At 35.7% G+C, this 12,866-nt stretch overlaps 1 protein-coding gene across 1 annotated transcript in view; it reads left to right on the forward strand.

Annotated features, from left to right (window-relative positions):
• Nucleotides 1–547: 547 nt before the first annotated feature.
• GHR (growth hormone receptor) overlaps nucleotides 548–12,866 on the forward strand; it is a 996,322-nt gene continuing 984,003 nt past the window's right edge. Inside the window, exon 1 of the mRNA XM_048930902.1 lies at nucleotides 548–552. The gene's annotated coding sequence lies outside the window, so the exon portion shown is untranslated. The remainder of the gene's footprint in view (nucleotides 553–12,866) is intronic.

Below are 12,866 nucleotides of genomic sequence, written 5' to 3' on the forward strand. Positions count from 1 at the left end.
TCAATACTCTTTCCAAATTTCCAAAAGGATATTATCATGATTTTCAAAGACCGAATAATGAATAATAATAAATTCAGGAGTAAATTTAAAGTCCAAGTGTGCATGGATGAATTATCTGTATAGGAAAAATTCTATTCTTCATTATAGAGAAAACAGGTGTCAGAATGGATACTCACACTTGTCAGTCTCTTGAGACACATGAGTACACTAAGATACCTCTGGTACTCTGTGCGCTTTTCTTCAGGTCATGCCATCTTAAGATATTTAGCTTTATACCTTCTGGTGTTTTTCATTTAAAAAGGAAACATTTGATTCTCTAACGATGCTCCCTCCAGGCTTAGCAGGCAATCAGACAGGAACTGTTTTCTGGTATTTGGAGAACAGTGGCTGAAATGGTTCTCTCAGTTCTCTCAGAGCAGCTTGGGTACTCTTCCTGTTTTCTCTGTTTAGAGAGATCATTGGGAAGGAGGTTACTCCACAAAGTACAGTTTAAAAGGATCATGTCTTCTGCTGACTCACTGCAGTGCTGGTTTTACGGAACACTGACATTTGAATCTATTTTGGGTTGGTGGGCAGATTAAGCCACAGAAAATACAGATGAAATCGCCTTGACAGACAGGAGATTTGAAGCTGATGTCCATTACCGTAGTTTAAAGGAAACCTAAGTGTACCTGAACACTGCAAAACTGAGGTCACACAGACCTATGAAACAGCCTTTTGTAAGCTGATGCTATCTAGTTACACCAGGAACTCTAGGGCACTGCAGGAGTGCGCCAGGAGATGGGGGAAGGGACCACTGCTTTCCCTGTTATTTCCACATTTTAGGAATTATTTTCACAGTATAGATTGTATGTTTGTTTGTTAGCAATAATTTGATTGGCTTCAAAGATTTCAAGTCGTCTACTTTCCATGCAGTTGAACTATCCCCTTGAGTGGTCTTACATTTGCTTCATTTTGCCTGACGCAGCCTGTGACATGACAAATATTTGTCTGCTGTAGTTTTTGGCATTTCACCTTGTGCCTATACCATTAGAGAACTCTTTACATCACTGTTCAAAGACAGAATCTGTGTGGGTATTTCTGGTATAGGGGATGAGAAGATTGAAGAGCAAGCAAAAGTCTTGTGTTAATTCCCTGAAGAGTGGTTTCTTTTCCCTTTGACCTCCAGAGGGCATGGACAAATAAACAGTTTAGTTTGTGAATCTGGAAGCAGATTAGCATGTTTGTTATGCTCAAGTTAAGTGCCACCAGCTTTAGCTTCAGAAACTGCTAGACAAATTAGTATAGGAATTAGGCAGTCTATCGGAATACACTGCTATAAAATCAAGGCAGCTTCAGTGGCAAAAAGTATGTATGGGTTCTTATTTTTCTGTGTGTACTGAAAGAGCTGCTAAATCTTCATTACTTTCCAAGAGCAGAATGAAGGAAGGACGCCAGGCGATTTGGCTCCTATGTCATCATACTGAAGTCAGAGTCCCTGCAGGAGGGAGATGTTTGATAGTAGTGCAAAATTATCTATACGGTGATGAGAGTGGCTGCATAGCTGTCATGATTTTCGAATTACTTTAATAGAATAATCCTGCACATTTTTCATAGAGAAATATGACAGTATTTAAAATTAGACCTGTGGGAACTCAGTGGGGAAAAATGTGCCTGGCAAGAAACGTGCATTTGTTTTGATTTTGCTGCTTTTTTTTTTTTTTTTTTTTTTTTAATCTTTAAGAAATTGTAAATCTCTTTCACCTTTGTAAAGCTGAGCACCATCACAATAAAGACCATAGAAAATTCTGCTGGCAAAGAAAAATAATGCAACTAATGTTTTCCGAGCTACTAGTCAATATTTTTTTGATGTCATTGTAGAATGGATCGTATGCATTAGAAGAAATATGGGCCTTACAGATCATAACCTTCAAGCTTGCTTGCCCATTTACATTTTTCTAGCACAAATCTGGAAGTATCTCATTTTGTGTGCCATCAGCCAAGGCTAAGCAGTCAGGGTTGAAAGGAGTTTTCTTGCTACTGAAAGAATTTTTCAAAATAATTGCCCAGTTCTTCTGAGTTACTGCTGCATTGAGCACTTTTCCATGACGAACTTTAATTCAATTACATTGCTTTAAACTATTCAAGTCTATTAAACACAGGGTCTTTGCCAAATAAGGATGCTGGTGCTGCATACAAAATAACTGGAAAGTTTCAGTATCAGAATATCAAAGTGCATCCAAAGATTTTTCAGCCAGAGAAATCTGCTTACAGAAGCCAGAAGATTTCATAAAAGCAGGTAGTCAGTATATCTCATCCTGTATTTTACTGATGTTTTTATTGATGAAGTGGAGGAGTTGGAAGGGAAACAGAGGTTTTGCTCAAATTCAAAAAAATAACCAGGCATGGGAAGAACTGATAACAGCATGGAAGTGTCTAAATCACCAAAGTTCTAGGTACCTAAGCAGTGAAAACAAATTATTGGAATAGGTTAGATATTCTCAAAAATGGACAAAGGATTTGGGATGCATTCATTTTCATCCAGAACATCTATCCACAGTGAGTATGCATTGCACAATCCATATGAGAGAGATACCAAGAAAAGCCCTGATAATTTTTTTCTGTGCTATTTCTTTGTTTAAAAATCTGTAGAAATCTTTTATAAAAATCCCTTCAGAATCATATGAGAAATAATTTTGCATTTACACAGCAGTAAAGAGGTGCTTCTTGCCGAAGTAGAACCCTAGCTGTGAAAACTTGAGCATCTCTGACCACAACTGACATTTAAAACATCTACTGCTAGAAAGTCAAACTGAGAATGTTCTCAGCATAGCAAGTAGTCTGATCAGTGAGTCACAGGCATGCCTGCTTTCCCTTGTGGCTGTCAGTACTGGCTTACAGAATTCTGGGAATTATGTTCTTTTGAAGACTTTGTCCTTGTCTTCAGATCTCTGCTTTGAATCCAATTAAACAAGATTTTATCTTCAAGATAGTGTTCTCTGCAGGCATAGCTAGAAAAGCATTCTTAAAATGGCATTCTTGGTGCAGAGTGAAGAGTGCAGGTGGTAAATATAATTCCATATTATAAAAATGTGTTCTAACATTTATTAAAAGTGATACTTTTTTGGCATCTCCAGGTGTGTTTATATGAATCACAGTTAAGATTTTTATGACTCTGGAAAACTCAATGGAAACAGAACCTAGAAAAACTCTTTCAGAAAAGGATTTCCATAATTCGAATCTCATGTATTTCTCAGAGCATTGGTAGATCATTATGTTATGAAAATATGTGAATGTCTAGAATAAGGTAGATTACCATAAGTAACTTCAGTATTGTTTCTTGCCCTTTGTTCACAATTCTAGATGAGATTAATATGTTCTCAATGGATACTGTTGTTTCCCAACATCTGGTCTCTGATGAAGAACTCAGTTCCAGCAAGCCCTCAGAGAACCATTGCTTATGATAGATAAGTGTTTTATATTTTAGAAAAAAGTTACAAAAAATAAAGACTAGTGTCTTACATACATCTATTTTATGTCTTCATGATGCTATATGTAACATAGTCTACAACATCTCAGAATCATTTTTTGCAACTTGGCCACTGCTCAAGGTTCAATAAATTTTGTTTCCTCACTCAATTAAGTAACATATTATGACATTCACAAGAGGCAGAAGGAGTTTGCCAAAAAGCAATCAAATACTCAGTTGTAGACTTTCTTGGGCCACGTTTTGGAGGGGCGTTTCTGCTGGAGAAATAGATTAGGTGTTGTTTTGACAGATCCACACTGATATTAAAAACCTGGCTCATGGAACCACAGTGCTTGCTTGCTCAATGCCTAGTATGGCTTCCTAGCTGTAGATTAAAAATAGCAGGACTTGGCTTTATATATGGAAATACAAATTGCTACGATGAAGGGAAATCTTTCTGCGTTGGCGGTGTTATTTTGAATAGATTCTTTTATTAGTGGTTTTTATCACAGCATGAACCTCCAAAGGCATTGGCCTTTTATTTTAAGAGGAGGTACTGAAATGTAAATGGTGATACTATCTAAAACTGCTGCAAGCTGTCTGTTTAGCAAAAGGCAAAAATGTATATGCAGGGTTCTAAAGTTAGATGCGTATGTTCTCATTTCTATTTTGGCATTTTAGTAAGTTTTCTCAACATTCAGTCCTGAGAACCTCCAGATGACATGAAGATAAATGGGAGCTGCATTTCTGACTATCAACACTGCATCACTGCATGCCAAAATATAGTTGTCCTGTGTTGACAATCTGCAGGCAGAAAACTAAGGTAGATGATCTTTCAGCATTACTTGAAAAAAACTAACTTTCCTGAAAGAAGGATTCATCTATGCTCAAGTATCTATTACTGATAACTCATATATATAAGCCAAGCAGGAAATATCTTATATCTTGTTTTTCTCAGAGTACTAGAGCCTGGAACAAAATGGAATTTACACTGTGTTCTTTGAGAATGAATTATGATCCCTTTCACTATCAAAAAATGACAAATGTAGTAAAAGTGTCCATAATTTATTTCTCACCTCTAAAAATAACTACTACTTAATGTGAAAATTATGAAATGATTTATTACACATCAAAGCCATTTATGATATACTGACCTAATTAAAATATATCAACATCCTCTAAGATGAAGGAGGTGTAAAGCAGCTGTATTTGTCACAGATAATATTGTTCAAATGCATTTTTATCAAATCTGTATGTTAAATAACTGTAGAAATACCCTGAGATTTTGTGTTTGCTATTATGATCTCCAAAATAAATATTCAGGTTGCAAAAAGAGAACTCAAACCCATGTCTTAAGTTATAATGTCCTAGCTTTAAAACAAGAATGCATTGTGCTAAGTTCAGCAAGCCAAATGTTTTGGTTTCATTCTACAGAAAGGACTAGGGAAGAGATATGCATATCACCCAATTCCCATAATCATGAAAGCTCCCAGGCATGGAAAGTGACTTTTTCTGCCTTCAGTTTCCTGTTCTGTGGTCTACCACCAGCTAAATTATTCAGTTCTCTGAATAAACATTCTTCACATGCTTGGTGGGAAGAGATGCCAGAGACACTCTCACAGTGTGTGAGAGTGCTATACATATGGAAAGAATAGCAAAGAGTAGTGCATATAGGATTGAGTTAAGATGATGCCTTGGTTACCTGAGTATATAACAGATCTCAACAGTCTTCTGAAGTTAACTGAAGCAGATCTGAGCGCTTAACTATTAAAAATTGCTTTCTAGATGGTTCATTCACTCCTCACTGACTCTATAAAGAGAAATGTAGTATCGATGTCTTTTCTCTGACCCACTGAATTTAGTAGAGGGGGACGACTGCTGAATATTACTGGCTTTAAATGTCCTCCAGGGATGTTGTCAACATCTCTGTAATGAACCTTGGTAAAGATGCTTAAGGAGTTATTTTGGAATGAAAAGGAAATTCATTCAATTCAAACTACAGCCTCCGTGGAAAATCTGAATTGAATGATTTGATATACAGTATTCTGCGTAGCTGAATCTGTAGGTACCAGCAGACTTAATACAGTTAAAGCAAATAACCACAATAAAGAGAGAGTAAAGTAAATGATACTTTCCTTGTTATATCTTTTTAAAAGCTGCCTTCTCCTCTGTCATATCACCATGACATTCAAATGTTAGATTATTAAATAAAATGTTATAATATGAAAGGTTTCATAATAACAGCTATGCCCATGATGAGAAAATAGGCATTGAAAGTAACCTCTGACTTTCTGAGAACAGTTCTTTCATTCTGTCTTAACAACCTAGTAAATTATTCCCTATCAGAGAATTGCATTTGGCTTGTAAACAGTGACCTTGTAGACCGCTCTACATAAATTAAGACATAGTAGTTTTCAAATACAATCTTTTGCTCTGCCTAATTTATACCTCTGATCAGGCGATAACAATGCATTCACTGCAGGCAAACATGAGAGAAAAGTGGAAAATCTCTTGTTTGGTTCAAAGTGACATTATTAGTTTCTACTGCCAAATGGAGAAGGAATTTTGAAGTTTGTGTATTCTTGTTTCTGAAACATATCTGAATCAGAACAGGGAATCAAATACCAGAGTGAGCAAGGAATACGATCTGTAGAAAAATGTGAGGTTCTTTAATGTATGTGATGAAAGATAGCAATTTTTTGGGGGGGTTGATTGTGGTATGGAGTGTCTGGGCAGCACAAGGAAGGTGTCTGAGCTGGGACGTACTTTTCAAGTGCTATGGAGCATATCTATGTTACCTGGACGGGAGGGAGTACCTACTGGAGTGCTGAACAGAAGAGACATTAACAACATGGAATCTGCACTTTTAAGCCTGAATGCAGTCCAAAACTTTGTGTGTTCATTCTACAAGCCTGCAGGACTGCAAAAAATTATGGTATGAGAATCACCTTCTCCTCATTTCCAGAGTATTGGCTAGTTTCTTCAATTTATCAAATTCCTCTTAATTTTCATTTTATAACCCCCAAGTTCCCATTAAGTGTTTTGTAGAAGATCCAACTACAAAAGTTGTTTCCAGGGAATAGTAAAGCTTTTTATTCATATAGTAGCATTTCCACATGTGTCACCAGCACACAGCGTGTTTGTGTACTGTATCTCTGCTTTGGTGTCCTGGCAGATATGTACACTAAGATATGCTTTGGAAAGTGGAACTGAGACCAATAAAACTCTATATTTCACAGAAACCTTTAGGAGAAGCATAGGTATGTTGTTGATATCTCCATACGTTTTCGAGAACAGGACCTCAGGTACTAGTAGACAAATAGTAAAATTGCCCTGTTCACATCATTACTTCAGGGTGTGTCTGTCTCTGTTTCTGTTTCTAATCAGAAAACTCACATGCTGATATTGTTCCAAAACATTCTGCTTTGGGATGTAGTTCTCCAGACTTTGTCTGGGTGTTTTGTAAATTCAAATATGGTTACATTTGAGCTTGATATTATAACTCAGAGCATGGAAAAAAGTATTCACAGATCTGAGAGGACAAAAAAAAAAAGTTTAATGGCCTATTTCCCCCATCACCAGCCACCCCACTGCCCAGGAAAGGCAAAGCTAATATGTATAGGTGGTCAAGATGTATGATCAGTGGCCTCAAAAGCTACAGAAAATCCCCTATGATGAACCTGGGATTTGTTTACTCTGTCTTAAGAAAGGAGAAACAAGAGCATATTTTTTTGGTCAACTCTTCCAAGTTCAAACTCATGAAAGTGAAGCTACAATAAAGTGGTTCACAAGGTTTGTAATATCCACCAGTTTGGATGCATTTGAGGCTTGGTGCTTTTATGTTCTAATTTTTTATTTTGTTATGCTTTATCGCTTCTGGCATAACTTTGGAGCACACAGCTTGTTCTAAACCAAAAGGGAAAAAGCAAAAAAGAAAATGTACAATTCTTGGATGTCAAAAATAGTGCTTAGTGCTCAAATTCCTTTGTATGTGTTTCATCTTGCAGCGTATGAGGTTATTGTGTATCATCTATGAAGACACCATTAACTTATTTTAGTTTTCTGGCTGTTAGTCTAAATTAAGAAGCTGTTGGATATCAAAAGATTTTTTTTTTCTTTTGTCCCCTCAGGAATAATTTAAATAGCTTATCTGAAAGGAAATGTGTTAGCATGCTTATCCAAAGGCATTCTGAGTTCTCCTCGTGGCAGTTAATTTGATCAAACAAAAACCAGAGAACAAGTTAGCAATTTCTAGGTCTTCTAAAAAGATAAATCTTGGAGACAATTTATTGTCTTTATTAGAAATGATTACTTAGGAAACGAATTTTGAAGTTCAGTTTTGCAACTAAATCAAAAAGATTCCTGACTAAAAGCAAAAGTTCAGATCTTGTTTGTGTTAAGTAAGCAAAATTGTATCTAAGACATGCAAATGGGCAGTTTCTTAACAAATGAGTGGAATTCTTATGCTAAATATCTGTTTGTTTATTTTTTAAAAATAGTGGCTATTTTACATGTAGTCTATCATGTAACCGTTATTGTCACCATGTAGTTCATCCTCTCACACTGCTGTCTTTTCTCTTGGATAAAATCAATTCACAAACAAGAGTAAGCTGAGTGAACTAAGCCTGAGCAGATTGCATTGTGTCAGTGAAAAGAGCATGGAAAACATAGAGAAGAAGAAATAGCCAAATGGATATCTGCTTTGGTGGAAGTTCTTACTCTTGTTTGATCTGTTCAGCTTGAAGTTTGTAAATTCTCTAGGGTTACTACATTTCACTTTTGTATACATTTTGTATAGCAGTATCAGTGAGTACAGTGATATGACATCTTTTCCTAGTTAGATAATGACCCATTCTGGCTCTCCAATTGTCACTTCCTTCATATCTTGGCTCTGATAGTAGTTGTGATGTACTGCAGTAAAAGCTCCCAGCTTTCTGTAGAAAGCTCCATCTAGTCAAGAAATCTTAGAACTTGTTTTCTCAAACCAGAGTTATGGGCCATAGATTCTGTTGCTTATATCTATGTTACTAGAAATGTAGGATTGCTTCTTCTCAAGCAAAGGCATGTTTAATAAAGTCCATCAGTGTCTTTTAGCTTAAGAAAATGAAGATTTTTTTTCAAATATATGAAAAATATGCTGCAATTTATGTCTATTTCCCATCAGTTCACTGTATTCATCTGAGAAGAGTCTGACTCAATCTTCTCTGTAATTACTGATTAGATAGCTGAAATTAGATTAGTTCAGGCTGAATAAAACCAGCATTCTTAGTCTGGTTTTGTACATTAAATGGAGGAAGTATTGAATGTATTGCACTGATGCACTGTATAAGCGGTTAGAAGGCAGAATCCTTGCACACGATATAATACACCAAAGTATCTGCCTAGTTGCAGCTGTGAGTTAATATAAATAATAACTCATGATGATTTATTAAACTACTTATACTTGGCTTAGCTTTCACACATAAGAAGCATAAGAGACCACTGAGTTTGTCTATGCAAGAAAGAATTCATCTGATAAAGCAGAGGGTAAATACAAGCAAATAGTGTTGATAGATGTGGCGGGTAAATGAAGGTGTGTAAACTACCTACAATAGCAAATCTGCCTCTGTATGCCTTATTAAGGCTCTCTCCACACTGAATGAGTAGTAGATGAGACTCTTCAAGAACAGGCTCTATCTAAGCACCTGGTTCTGTTATTTCTGGAAAGCCCCAGTTCAGTTCGCGGGAGGATGACAATGATGGCAACAATCCCAAAAAGTTGGAGAATTTGAGAATAGGAAAGCCACAGAAAAGATAATCAATGGTGAGATTCTTTCTGTATGAATTAAATCTATGCATCACTTGTTTGCAATCAATGAAGAAATAAGTTTCTTGCCCTAGGGAAGCTTTCCTTTGATGGTCTTGCTTACTTGGATTTTGTTTATTGAAACAGTCACCCTGTAAATACTGAATTATTGTAATAGATGCTTTTGGATCATGTGCAATGCAAACTATGAAGAAAAGAAAAGCTATCATAAAATGCTAGTTTTGATAGACTTTTATGTTATGTAGCATAGGTGATAGGAAATTTGAACAATTGAAGTGTGAACACCACAGAACTTTCCCAGGTAAATTATAAGCTGTCTGTTCAACGATTAGAAGATTTTACTATTTTAGAAAGCACGACATATTATTTGAAGTAAAAAGGCTCACTCTATCATGATGTATTCTACATTTTATTTTGCATTTCTTTTGAGAGTTGAGACTCCTCTGATGCCAGCTATTTTTCTATGTTTTGAGAAGGAACAGGCACTAAATACTAGCTTTGAGTTAAAAGTAGTATGTTAGAATTTGAGATAGGCACAATAATGTTTATTTGATTCCCTTACGAATCCAGTGTGAATTAATACTGATAACAGCCATCTTTTAAAAAACTGTTTTTAAGAAACCCTTCTGCCACCCACCCTCTACCAAATCAAATCAAGTTCTTTATGTTTGAGATCATGTGTTATGCCAGGCTTTTGTCCAATGTGAATTTAGTCGTTAGAAGGCTTTAGTAAGGAGATTAATAACAAATACTGACAGACCTAGATTATCATTATAATTAACTCTCATGCATTATATAACATCAAAGGAGTATCTGGATTCTCCATCAGAGGCTTTGTTTATAATAGAGATAGAATATATGTGTTTAGTATAATCTTTTATCACTCTTCAAGAATACTACACTGGCTTTGGACAAATATTTGGCAGGATATTTTATTGGTTTAAGTGCATACACAACTGACACAAATTACTATAATAAATGTTCCATCATTTCCCCTTCAGGTATAGGGTAAAGAACCAATATCTGTATTGCATTGTATTAAAAGGTTGGATAACTACAAATGGATGTTGGAAGAGTTCATAGTACTGGCTTTCAGTAATATACTGGCTTGCATATAGCTTTAGTGCAATGGTTACTATGTTAGGGCTACAACAAAGAGCTCCTCATTTATTCTGCTCCAAAATTACTGATCATGATACAGGCATATTAAACATTCACGGCAATGCTGCTGGAGATCTGCTGACTCCTCTGGACTTGCTTCATCTTCATAGTGACAGTAAAGCTAAGTAGTAGGCTCAGATATCCACAGGATAGGATATCCACAGAGCTCAGACAATTTAAAAAATATAGATATTCAATACAATGATTTTGAAAAAGGCAGGAGAAAAAAAGGGAAACAAATGAAAGTGGATAAGAAATAAGCTGGGGTTTGTTTGATGTGAACATGGCTCTAATCTCAGGAGGAAGTGATGTTAGGGAAAAAATTGGTGAATTTGTAATTGGTGCAACCATGTGATAGGTGTTGTGAATGTAAATGTGAAGTGGCTTAAATCTGGGTACACAATCTGCAACAATGTACAAATGGTCAGACAGATGGGAAAGAATGCAGATTAGCAGCTGCTCCTGCAACACGTCAAGAAAAAACATATTCCCTTAGCACACAGCCAATGTTATATCTGCATTTTGTTAAGGAAGACTGTTGCAAGGGTAAGTATATTTGCAGCAGCATTTTGATTGAATAAAAGAATGTAATGAGAATAAAACTTGACTAGATTCCCTGGTATTTAGGACACACTTGATTTCTTGGCCAGAAATATTAACATGGGATATATTCTTGTGCAACTTCATGGTCAGATTGTTTAGGTAGCTCAAGTGTAAGAAAAGTAGCCCCAGAACAATAAAAAATGAATCAAATCAATACCTTATTTATGTTGCAACTGCATTAATGCTGTTGCTGGCACACAAAGAGGGTGCAGCCGTAAGGCAGTCCAGGCCTTGCTTGCTTTAAGCTGTTCTGTAACGGAAACAGCTTCAGTGACAAATGTGGTTGAAATAGCACATACTCATAGCATTGTGATCATCTGAACTGATAAAAAGGCTGTATTTTAGTAATGTAGAAGTGTATTTAGTTGTGTATTGAATTAATAATGTATTCGTGTTAAGGAAGAATATATATAATGTCTTTTAATTGGCACTAGACATTCAAGAGGTAATATAAAGATTGTCTACTAGATGCTTTCCTATGAAAGCGTAGCACACAAGATGATTGGAAACTAAAATTTCCATTCTGTGAATAATTCAGACTCTACAGAACTGCTCCAACTCATACTGGAATAGAAATAAATCTTTCAAAAATTAAATTTTGTGATTCTTGAAGCACTTGATTTTAAGAATATCAGATGTTGAAGACAATGCTGAACAATGAATTTTCAGCAAGATAAAAGCTAGTTATGTTTAATATTCAGTTGAATTAGATTATCAACCATGTCTGGGTTTGTCTTTGTTGATTTTTTTTTTCCAGTATTATGTCAGCAAAAGTATAGATCAAGTCCACTTGAAATACTTCTTTTATCATATATTAGGGAGATATTTTCTTTGCTGAAAGAGCAATGTCACTGTGATATTAGTTTGAAAATGTCAATCAACTTGTTCCAGGGAAATGTTTCATTGTCAGTGAAATAGCATGTCCCTGTTGGAAGAAACACTTTCACTGAATTTCTGGACAGTTGTAAAGAATAAAAAGCAGTTGAAATATTCAATGTGTGTGCCAGGCAGCAGAATCTCAAAAGGAGAAATGCTGATGGCATCTTTGCTTGTATCAAAAATAGCGGAAGTTGTAGATTTCAGGAAGACAGTTAAGAAAATACTAAATAAAAGTCTATTTGTTCAAACTAAAACAATTTATTTAAAATACAGCATACATAAGCAGCAACTCACCAGTGCAGAAGATCATGACTGTGATACAATTTCTGAATCCCTCAAACAGAAAAAAATAGTAAAGTCGCAGAATGATTATGTTAGCATTATCTGAAATGCCAGAAAAGTGTGCCATTTAAATCTTCCAAAAGATTTGTTTTCATCTCAAGGCTAGTGAGTATAGGGGGATCATTTCATAACATCTGCAAACATGCTGCATTTCTATTCGAGGTTTGCTCTTCAAAAATATTTGTGAACAAACTGCAGACTCACAAGGAGATCATTCCTACTTCATTTGAATTACAAAGATCTGGTATATTAGGTAAAAATGGAAGCAGAATTTCGTAAAGTAGGGAAGATAGGACTGAGAGAAAATGGGAGTGTACGGAAATATGTAAAAGACTGGCATAGGGAATATGGTTAGTTGTGGTAAGTCTAGCATGTCAAAGGATTTTCAGACTGTGCACTGGAAAAAGTTTTTGAAAAACAGAGCAAAGAAGTGGAAAACTTTTAATTGAGAGTACAGAGATTCTGTGATTGAGTTTTTGTAAGAATGTATTAGACAGATATGCAGCCAGAGTGTTATGAACAGAATCTGATGATCTCTGCAGGAACTTTTCATTACTTTTCTCCATCCATAATTGTATGATTCCAAACTCCCCAGTTCTCCCTGTTCTCTTGAATGTCTTGCCCTAT

The sequence above is a fragment of the Lagopus muta genome, chromosome Z, assembly GCF_023343835.1.
Source record: "Lagopus muta isolate bLagMut1 chromosome Z, bLagMut1 primary, whole genome shotgun sequence".
NCBI classification, from domain to species: domain Eukaryota; kingdom Metazoa; phylum Chordata; class Aves; order Galliformes; family Phasianidae; genus Lagopus; species Lagopus muta.